The sequence below is a fragment of the Sarcophilus harrisii genome, chromosome 2, assembly GCF_902635505.1.
Source record: "Sarcophilus harrisii chromosome 2, mSarHar1.11, whole genome shotgun sequence".
In the NCBI taxonomy this organism is placed as follows: domain Eukaryota; kingdom Metazoa; phylum Chordata; class Mammalia; order Dasyuromorphia; family Dasyuridae; genus Sarcophilus; species Sarcophilus harrisii.
In genome coordinates, this window is record NC_045427.1 from 594783665 (window position 1) to 594795313 (window position 11649).

At 38.3% G+C, this 11649-nt stretch overlaps 1 protein-coding gene across 3 annotated transcripts in view; it reads right to left on the reverse strand.

The window, feature by feature from the left end:
- Positions 1-5687, reverse strand: part of C2H10orf71 (chromosome 2 C10orf71 homolog) — a 36498-nt gene extending 30811 nt beyond the window's left edge. Inside the window, exons 1-3 of one of the 3 annotated variants that reach the window (XM_031956278.1) lie at positions 5348-5687; positions 5145-5240; positions 3092-3419 (exon numbers count right to left, since the gene is read on the reverse strand). The gene's annotated coding sequence lies outside the window, so the exon portion shown is untranslated. Of the gene's footprint in view, positions 1-3091; positions 3420-5144 lie in introns of all 3 variants that reach the window. The other 2 variants (XM_031956277.1, XM_003755182.3) reach the window with 2 other exon arrangements.
- Positions 5688-11649: the final 5962 nt, after the last annotated feature.

An 11649-nucleotide genomic window follows, 5' to 3' on the forward strand; every position in this document is an offset into this window, starting at 1 on the left:
TGGTCCCAAGTTTCTGTACCTGTACAATGAAGGGTTGTATCAGGTAAGCCCTAGAATTCCTTCCTATACTAACTTTCTTTGATTCTCTCTTGCCCATGAGGTAACCCAGGGACTCTGTTTCAATATCTGAAAGGTTAATGTGAATGATGATTACCAGCTGTTGCCTACATCTATGGAGGAGAGGAACTAGGCTTAAAATAAATCATAAGGGATTTTCATAAGATATAAAGGAAAATATCCTAACTTAGCCCTGAAAGGTATTCTGAAGCCTTCTTACCTCTCTGAAAGAACAGTTCAGCTGAAAGACAGCATGAGATAATTGGAGAGATAGGGAAACAGCAATAGGCAATCTGGGGCCAAACTAAGCTCCATGGGTACCTTGATATTTCAGTCTCTATTTGTCAAATGGGGATATTAATACATGTCCTGCCCATCTTAGTGTTTTTTTTTTTGGGGGGGGGGAGTACTTTGTAAGCCTTAAATTAACTGTAAATGTGAGAGATTATTATCTCTCTTTTTATTTTATTATTATTATTAACAGAAGCTGTTTGGAGTAATGGATAGAGTTGTCCTTGGAGCCAGTAATACCTGACTTTAAGAGATGCCTTGGATCCTTATATCTGTGTGAGGTAACTCTCCAAAACCTTAAGTTATAGATGAATTGACAGTCTACACTGATTAAGGGATTTTTCACACCAGAACGTCTCTATACAAGTGAAGTCACAGATCTGCACCAAAAAATAAAATTAAAAAAGATTACACATTGCTCAACAATGGTTTGGAGATTTTTGAACTGGAAGATCTAGAAAGTATCTAATTTATTCCCCCACCCCTCAGATGACTTTATTCAAGGTCACTCAAAAAGGAAATACATATAGGAAAGCTGGGATTAGAATTTTTATTTTCCAACTCTAAGGTCAGCGTTCTTTCTATTACACCATGGTGTTTCTTACCTCCAATCCATATTGCCTTTCATCTATCCATAGATACTAATAGCTTATTTGCTATTATCTTGAATCCCTAGTAAATGGTCTGACTTAGAGAAGACATTTATAGGCACTCTGAATACCTGCATGACATTCTGAATTTGAGCAGCTGGTGGGTCAAATTCAGTGGACTTTAAAGTTTTTCAGCCAATTGTTATTTCAGCCAAATGTTATGCTTCCTTGATTCTGTTGGGAATTCTTATCAGCATTTGCATTAAGATAAGACCGAGGAGATAGAAAGAAAAAAAAAAACGAATGGATACATTCAGGGAAGGAGATTGCAAAATGGGCTAGCTAGAAGGTATTCCAAAATAAACATGACAGATAGAAGCAGGACTCACTGTAACAGAGGAGCCAGAATACAGCTGACAGGCAGACAGAGGCAGGACTCATAGTAAGGAGCTACTGTAGCCTCGAACTGGCAGATACTGCCATGCTGACTCTACAGATTCATTTGGTCGGCATCCAACATTAACCTCATAAAGCTTCTTCAGAGACTTTTCAAGCAAATTGAAGAGTTTCCTTTTTTTTTCCTCCTTCATCCTTATTCAAGTTAAGGCTGTGAGATATGATACCTCTGAGCTTAAAGCCCATCTAAAAAAAATTATCTAACAAGTTGTTTTCCATTGCCCTCAAGGCAATCCTTCTGTCTGCCAGAAGGCAAGGAGAAAGGGTAACTTGGAGAAGGAAGGTAATCAAGGAGACCGGACTTGGCCTGAAACCCATAAAAATGCCTATGGTGTTGGCATTACTGGACATCCTCCTAGGGTTTTGGATTTATAAAAGCTATGCTTTCATGCCCAAGTTTAGAACACTGGCAAAGAAGAGAGAAAAAAAATATATAATTAAGGCACATCTAGTACATCTGTCCAAGGAATAACATTCAGATAGGTAAGCCTGATACTTCAAAAAGGGATTAAAGCTAATTATCCCACTTTAAGTTTGTAGGTTTCTAATAAACTTTCCTTCTCTCTCTCTCTCTCTCTCTCTCTCTCTCTCTCTCTCTCTCTCTCTCTCTCTGTCTCTCTGTCTCTCTCTCTCTCTCTCTTTCTGTAGCTTTCTCTTTTCCCTCTTTTTCATCCAAGGTGCAAGTGAAAGACCATGTGTTACAGTGAATAGAGAACTAACAAGGGCAGACTTGGATGCGAATTTTACCTCTAACACATAATGACTGTGTGGCTTTAGGTAAGTCCTTAACCTCTCAGAGTTTCAGGTTAAGTCTAAAGCTTCATGAGTTGCTGGAAAGCTACCAACTTTCATGGGTAAAGGAAATTCATTGTCAGAAGAACCCTATGCAAAGGAAACCACAGGTCCACTAAACAAACAAACAAACAAAAAGTATCTGAGATGCAACAATTGTTACTTCTGATGAGCCTGTGGGTTAAAGGCAAACTGTATCTATCACCTTATCATGTCCATAACCTCAGACGTGGAAACACAAGGATTCCTTTTGTGATGGCAAGATTTTTCTAATAAGTTTTCATACCTACTCATACAAAGAGGTACTGTTTTGCTCAGCATCGCCATATCAATACAGCACCTATTTCTCAACCCTCAGGAGCTTTACCAAATGACACAGCCAGCCCGATGCTTTAAACTGATAAGGAGACCAGTCAACACACTCTGAGCACATGGACCCTTTCAACACATAGTCCTTCCATGGGCATGCATGTTTCATATATCCTGAGGCATCTATTTGTCACATCTCTCACCCCAAAATACACACTCACACACACACGTAACACACACACACACACACACACACACACTTACTCTCATACACACACTCACTCATATACACGCATACACACACAAACACTCACACACACACATATACACGACTCACCCTCTACCTTCTTCCTGCTTCTGACACACACCAATCAATTCACCTTGAGACAATCCCGCAGTCTTGATATACCTTCCTTCTACACAGAAAATATAATTTCTTTTTGCCTTTTCTTTTTTTTGCCCTCCAAAAACCCAATATGGAAAAATCCTGAGGACGTGACATTTGGCACCAGCTCAGTGAGCACTGGAGTCCTGAAAACTTGATTTTTATCAGAAAACCTCAACAAGCCCCAAACCATGCTCCTTTCGCTACCTACCCTCCTTGATAAGATCAGCCACATGTTAAGCAAAAGGAGTTTGGTCGAGATCTGACGTTCAGCCCTCCATCTAGGCAGACTTTCCTTAAGGCTCTTTGCTCCACTCATGTAACATTGGGGCCGTTGAAATCAAATCCCAAGAGCCAATGAGGAAAACAGCTCAGACCTGGTTCACGGTTGAAGGTTTCAATTTCCAAGATTTCTGGCACGCACGATTGGAATATGGCTATTTCAAGACGAGGGGCTTATCTTCCTTTGCAAGGATCTTCATGACTTCCTTATGACCAGGAGCAAAGAAGCAGAGAATTCAAACACATTTCACTGTGTCCTGGTGAAAAGACATTATAGTTGGCCATATTATTCTTTAGGGAACAACTTGATTTCTCTTTGGCCCTTCCTTTCTCTTCAATTATCTCAGCTCACCTCAAGTTCGCATTGTATTAAACTTCCACTGCTTGTTACCAAGTGCAAAGTTTAGCACAGGGTTCCCTGGCTATGTTTCCAAGCTCAGGCCTATAGGAGACACTTTGCTTGCTAAAGGTTCCATTTAAAGAGGATGCTTAATTTCTATCATCCCCAAGGCCCAGAAGCAGAATCCACTTTCTGACTCCTATCACCTAAGAGGTATCTATTTATAAATCATTCTGATAAGCAAAATCTAACTCTCCTTCATACTGTCAGCTATACAAGGGTGTTTCTCACAGGAATAGTTTTTGTTCATGAGCTCATACAACCCTATGCCTTATAATGGTTCACCGGAGATTCCCTGACTCTATTGGACTAGAAACCAGGGAATCAGCTCAGTATTTCCTCATAATAAAGTGGTTGTGGACCAGAGGTTCCACCATATGTCCTGAGGTAGGCCTGTCATACAACTTAAAAAAAAAAAAAAGAAAAAGATCTGGAACTTCCCTGTAGTTCTTTAGACTAATTTCATAGTGTTCTACTATCTTGTCATTGTTCTTTTGTTCTCTTCATTTTATGGAGTTGATCATTTAAAAAAAAACCAGGTTTGATTAATTCCATGTATTTATTTTTAATCTGAGTCCTATCTATAATATATTAAAAAACCCAGAAAACTATTTTTATTAATGTAAGATTGTTTCTATGTCACTCCAAGAACTCTTTTTTTCATTGTTTAAGAAATTTTTATTAAGCAAGAATTTTATAATTTAAATTATGATTCTTTGCTCAGCTATCAATTCCTATTATCTAAAACAGTGGTTATATTCTGAGCTTTTCCACAATAAAGAGTTAAAAAATTAAAGATAGGAATGCTTTAAATTTTTGTACTGTGTCAAGAGCTCTTTGTTCAGCATTTAATCCCCCTCCAACAGGGGAAAAAATGATAATTGCTGATTATCTGTAAAGAATACCAACAAGGAAATGTAGGTAGGGGAATCTCTCCCTGTGAAGATGACAGCACAGGGACAGACTGAAAAGGTTTTAGCAATGGAAACACATTCACTGCTTTATGTTATTGGCTATAACTCACAAAAGATGATTTTGCTTATTATTATTTTCAGAAGATGCTGGTAAATCATATACTCAATAAAATGATAGCCCAGGAAACCATAGTATTTTCCCTCTTTAGCCTCAAGCTATGAGAGGCAGCCTGGTGTCATGGAAAGAACACTGTTTTAGAGTTCAGAAAACTGTTTCTTATCTTGCTTTACATTATTAGCAGACAAGTCACATAATCTCTTTGGGCCTCATTTGTACAACGGAGGGTTTAGACTAACTGATTTTTCAGGCCCCTTCCAGCTCTGAAATTCTATGATTATATTTCTGTGAGAAGTTAATTAGCATGATTTGGCCAATTAAAATAACTGGCCATAATTTCAGAGGGGTCTGAATGTACGCAACCTTGAGCAGATGCAAATACATACTGAGACACACAGCACCTATCAACACAAAATGCAGTTCTACACACAATGTCCACTGCACACCGGATCACACTCAGACCTAAATAGTGTGCTCAGGCATTAGACTCATGTCTCGTCAGCTTCCACACAGTGCCACTGAAAAAGTTCAGTCATTCTTCTTGCCTTACCTTGTAGGTTCCACATTTCCAATCAAGGTACAAATCAGGTCTTTGTTCCTTTCCCAGGATCCCAATAAGCTACCGGATTTCACAGCAGCTCAGTCACTAGGATAGTAAAACACGGATCTCCTATTATTCAAGGATTCTGGGCTCCCCTCTATAACTCAGTTGCTTCAAAGTAAATAAAAGAAAAGTGAATTGAAAAGTCAAACCTTTGAATGCTCATGGATCTACCAAACTAGAAGAAACAAGAAGCAAGCTAGAAATACAAAGTTACTAAAATATACTTAAATAGACAGTAAGCAAGAGGGAAACCAAATAGAGTTCTTGGTGGATAAGAAGCAAACAGTGCACACTGGAACAACCATTTGGTGTCAAGTAACAGACAGATTAAACAAACAGACTCATCAGCTATTTTTACATTCAGATCTGGCCGTGGCAATGGATAACGAGAGGGGTGAAAAATAAGGATGCCTGTTGAGCTGGCTGCTAACCCAGATTCAAAACTCAACCCAAAGTCGTCTGTGGAACTATGGAACTACCTCGATATAGAATGATGTTTCAAGGTGACAAAGAAAAACATTTATTTAAGTCACCATCAAAAAGCAGATTAAGAATGTGTTCCAGGCGACCCATGATGGGGCTGTTGATGTGGAGATTCAGAAATAGCCTATTTCATCATCAACCCCGGACAAATGTATCCTGCATTCCTCGAGTAAGGAGGCCACTCTCTCCCGTCCTCTCAGAGCAAAATAACATGACTGGCTGTAGGGGAGGAGACAAGCCAGCAGGGTTAGGTTTCAGGTTGAGAATTTCAATAAGTTATGAAATAATAAGGGTGATATGTAATGAAGCAAGATAACTTTAAGTTTTAGAAGCACACATATAAACAAGGAAACCGTCTGGGAAACAGAAACAGTAAGTGAAAATTATTCCAATTGCTGTTCTTTAAATAATTTCCTTGCATAGGATAAGGCTTGAATCTCAGGATCCTCATGAAGAGAACTGGCTTTGGTCCATGGGGCTTGTGAAAAGCACATTGCTTTTCCCAGGAACCTTTCCTCTCAGGTCTCACTAAGATTATAATCTGCACCTCCTCTCACCCCACTCTCCTGCCCCAACCCCATATCTCTTCATCCTTTTGAAACTAAGGTATAGAGATGTTTGGTTTTGCAGGAAGGAATCTATCTTCCAGGTTCTGTAGTGTTGATGTTCACCTTCCTATTTCTGAATCATGTTGGAGAAATCTGGGTTGTTGAGGGGTGAGATGAGGTTTTGTTCAAACTGTGAAGAAATGGAGTGAGACCAATTATGGATTCATTTGTTGTCTTTATAAATCTGAATACTGAGTGATTAGTCTAAGACTCAGATGTGGTTTTAGGAATCAAACCAAGTCCTTCATTTTTCCTTGCAACATCCCCTTCTCCTTCCTCTCCAAAAGGGAAAAAACCCAAAATAAAACAAGCTAAAACTGGAGGACAACTAAGAGAACAAAGTTGAGCCTGGAGTTAGGAGAATGGATGTAGACCAGAAGGGGAATAGAGACAGGTCCACTGTTGTTCACTAATTGGGCTTCCTTCTCCCTCTTTCTCTTGCTTTCATTTTCCTTATAATTCATCAGAAGTGAAGAATGTGACCTCATGTTTTGTTTAGGTTACAAGGAATTTTGTTTTTTACATATCTCCTGCTACTGGAAATAATGGAGTTTACATAAAGGTGACAGAATCAGAAAAAAAAAACAGGGAGTTAGGGAAAACACAGGAATAGTTTGGGGAGGGAAAAGAATAAGAAGCTAAAGGAAAATTGAAAAGCTAGCACCATAGTAAAAGAAGCCAGAAGGGTAGCAGGCTGGATAAAACAAGATTAATGCAAAATAAGGAGAGAGAACAAGACACTAACCTGTCTAGAAGATGCTCACTGAAAAACAGTGTATTCCAACTGTCAGATCTGGGGCAAGAACCAATGAGTACTGAGCACAGCTGACTGAGGTGGGATCAGATTTCTCAACAAGATTTTATCTACCTGCTTCATGCCAAAGACAGAGAATCTCTGGAGATGGTGATCCTTCTCATCAGTAAAATTTCAGTTGGAACTCAGTTCTGGGCAACTTGGTGATAAAATAATACTCAGAATCTGTCCAACTCAACCGAGAATGGATAACCCTAGATTCTATATGGGAGCCTGGCTGTGAATGTTTCAAAGGGATTGAGCCATGTGAAGGAACAGCCAGGTCCAGGAACCTCTGAGCTGTATGGAAAGAATGTGGATGAAGACACAATTCTAAATGTAGACTCATCGGCACCGTGATAGCCAAAGCTGTCTCTTATCTTTCAAACATCAAGGACTAACTTCACAGCCTGAAAGACCATAACTTATGTCTTGATGTACTGGGCAGATTTTTTTTTATTAGTCTTTGCCCTAGTTGCCAATTACCCCGTGACAGTAGAGATGCCAAAACTTGATGCTTTAAACAAATATACTTAACATGGTCTAGCCATTACTTTCAATTAAGTACAATTTAATTAAAATCATTTATTAACCATGTGTTTTGTGCTGATCACTGTGCTAAGCAAAAGGGATGAGACAGAGATATGGTTCTTGCATTCACAGATCTGAGGGTCTCATGGGGATAATAATACCCAAACAGCTATAATTCAAGATATACATGATTGAAAGAAGTACAAACTGCCATGTAAAATCCAAGGAAAGGGGTAGGATGGGTCAGAGAAGGCAGTATTTGAAGTAAGTCATGAAAGATGGTTAGATTCAGTGGATAGAATGCTGGATCTTGAATCTGAATTCTGTCTTAGACATCCAAGCTCACACTATGGTTAAGTCATTTAAAATCTTTAATTTCAGTTTCCTCATATGTATAATGAGAATAGTAAGGGCCCCAGACTCACAAGGTTGTTGTGAGACCCAAATAAGATAATATATGTAAAGTGTTTTTCAAAAAAAAAGTATCATGGATATCTTAGTTATTCCACAGAAACTTCAATAAGCCTGGGATGGATTTTTCTTGTGTAGCAAGAGAACTGTATAAATATGTATACATATAAGGTATTTAATATATACTTTAACATATTTAACATGTATGGGACTACCTGCCATCTAGGGGATGGAGTGGAGGGAAGGAGGGGAAAAATTGGAACAGAACTTTTTGCAAGGGTCAATGTTGAAAAATTACCCATGTCTTTGTTTTGTCAATAAGAAATTATAATAAAAAGATGAAAGAACAAAAAAAAATAAGCTTGGGATAAATTTCTGAAAGGAAATAGTTTTTTGTTCCCCTCCTCCCCACTCCATAATGTGAATCTGAACATCTCAGACCTTGGAAGGCAGCAAGTATTGAGTGTGAGAATACTCATTTTCCAGCTGTTACAAGTGATCCTCTCTACATGCTCAAAAACAATATGTACAAGTCCCATAAACAGAACTGTTGTACTCCATGTAACACACTGGAATTAAACTTTAACCTTTCTGAACAGCTCTAACCAAGGAAGCAACGTTACTCAGATTTCTTTTCTCCTTGCTCCTACATGGGGCTTCTCAGTCTATGGGGAGTACAGACTAAACCAAGCCACCTGTTCTTCCTTTCCCTGACCCTAGCCAGAGGAACTAATCTTTGGCTAGGGATGTCTCCTCAGCTAGTGATTTACTCTGGAAGCCAGAACCAATTTAAGGCCTCAGTTGACCTGTCTGTGAAATGGGTTGACAGTTAAGGAGGAAGGGTGATTTTTTAAGAGCATGGGATTGAGATTCAGAAAACCTGAATCTGAATCTAGACTTTGATATTTCTTTTCTTCATGATTTTGAGCTGAAAGTCACCCTTTTTTTTCTGGGTCTTTCAGCTCATCTATAAATGGAGTAGAGATAGCATGGCTTGATGGGTAATGGGCTATTTTCAGAGTCGGGACGCTGTGTTCAAATCTCTTTTGTGTGTGTGTGTACTTGTTACCAAGATGTTGACTAATTTTTCCCATTAGTTTCTTGTTACTCTCATTTCTCTTCCCAATTTTTCCTCTACTTTTCTTACTTGATTTTCAAAATCCCTTTTGAGCTCTTCCATGGTCTGAGACTAATTTTTATTTTTCTTGGAGGCTTTGGATATAGAACCTATTGATGGGTTTTATTTTGTTATCTTTTTCTGTTTTGTTCTTCTCTGCCACCATAGTAACTTTCTATGGGGAGAATTTTTTTCTTGTTGTTTGCTCATTTTCTCAGCCTGTTTTTTTGATTTCTAAGTTTTTGTAAATGTAGTGCTCTGCTTCCAGGGTGGAGAGTACATTGTATCAATCTTCAGGGGTTTTGTGCAGCTGTTTTCAGAAATATTCGAAGGTGATATGATCTAAGGAGAGATGTGTTAACTATTCTTCTGGTCTGTGCTCCAGTTTGTGAGTGACCATAATCACTTTTTTCCTGCCATGGGACTGTGACAAAGATCCCTCCTCCATTGTGGTTGCAATCTGGTTTGATGGGATTGCAAATGTGCTGGTCTAGCCTGTGTTGGACTGGTCTCTACAATCACTCCCATGCAAAAGACCTTTCTTGCCAACCTTTTAAGATATCTGGGGCAGGAAAATTCTTTCACTCCATCTTTTTGTGGGTCTGCTATTCTAGTATTTGTTTAGAGTTATTATTCGAAGGTATTTGAAGGAGTCTGGGAGAGAACTCTGGTGGATCCTTGTGTTTACACCACCATCTTGGCTCCATGTCTCTCAAATTTCTCTTCTAAACCCAATGTTAGGATCCTGAGCAAGTCCTAACTTTGTCTCAAGAAACTATGTACAGAACTAAAGAAGATTTGTTCCGGTAAAAGAAGTTTATTCATTGGATCATGTCTATATCAAGGAACTCATGGATTTAGACCAATGGTGTCAAATTCAGAAAGGGGACCACTAAACCATATGATACCTGTGGACCACATGGTGATTTAGAAAACCACATTTTTATTTTTATTATTTTATTAAAGCTTTTAATTTACAAAACATATGCATGGATAATTTTTCAGCATTGACCCTTGCAAAACTTTCTGTTCCAAATTTTCTCCTCCTTCCCCCAATGTCTTCCCCTAGATGTCAGATAGTCCAATACATGTTAAACATAAAATCTATGTTAAATCCAATATATGTATGCATATTTATGCAGTTATCTTGCTGCACAAGAAAAATTGGATCAAGAAGGGAAAAAAAAGCTGAGAAAGAAAACAAAATTTAAGCAAACATCAACAGAAAGTGTGGAAATGCTATATTGTGTCCACATTCAGTTCCTGCAGTGCTTTCTCTGGGTGTAGATGGCTCTCTCCATCACTGAAAAATTGGAACTGGTTTGAATTATCTCATTGTTGAAGAAAGCCATGTCCATCAGAACTGATAATCGTATAGTCTTGTTGTTGCCTTGTATAATGATCTCCTGGTTCTGCTCATTTCACTTAGTATCAGTTCATGTAGGTCTTTCCAGACCTCTCTGAAATCATCCTGCTGGTCATTTCTTACGGAACAATAATATTCCATAACCTTCATATATCATAACTTATTAAGCCATTCTCCAAATGATGGGCATCATTTTCCAGCTTCTTGCCACTACAAAAAAGGCTGCCACAAATATTTTTGCACATGTGGGTCCCTTTCCCTCCTTTAGGACCTCTTTGGGATATAAGCCCAGTAGAAACACTGCTAGATAAAAGCGTATGCACAAATTGCTCTCCAGAATGGTTGGATTTGTTCACAGTTCCACCAACAATGTATCAGTGTCCCAGTTTTCCCACATCCCCACCAACATAGAAAACCACATATTAACATTATCTCTGTTATATTGAATTTTTATTTTGTTAAGTATTTTCAAGTTACATTTTAGTCTGGTTCTGTTCTGTAGTTAAGATTGTTGCAGGCTGCCTCCTTAATATGTCTAGACTTCTAGTTGAACTATAAAAAAAATAAATGGAAAAGGTTAGCCTAAGTGTCCTTTAAGGTCCCTTCTTGTTAAAGAACTTCAATGACTGCTCTGACTTTTGGAAAAATGAGAATATTATTTAATAAGTCCAGTGGAAGGGATTGTCAATTTTACCTAAGTAATAGGCCCTAAGCCATGCAACCTAAACAGGGAAGGTAGTATATAGCAAAGACCTCCAGACTGAAGAGTGTAGACCATTTGAGGTCAAATTTGCCATTTTTCAGCTGTGTGATCTTAGGAACAATACTTTCTTTCTCTCAATTTCCTCATCTGAAAAATGAGGGAATTAGAGGAGTTAGATAGAATTTATGTGGCTAATTTTACATAGATTATCTCATGGACACAACAAATTTGTGAAATAGGTGTTATTTTTTAATTTCTATTTTACTGAGATGGAAAAAGCTAAGATACAGTGGATATAATGGCAGGGTTGGAGTTAGAAAGACCTGAATTCAAACCTGGCCTTAGATACTTATTAGCTATGTGATCCTAAGTAAGTCATAGCTCTGTTTGCCTCAATTTCTTCACCTGTAAAATGAGTTGGAGAAAAAAACGGCAAATT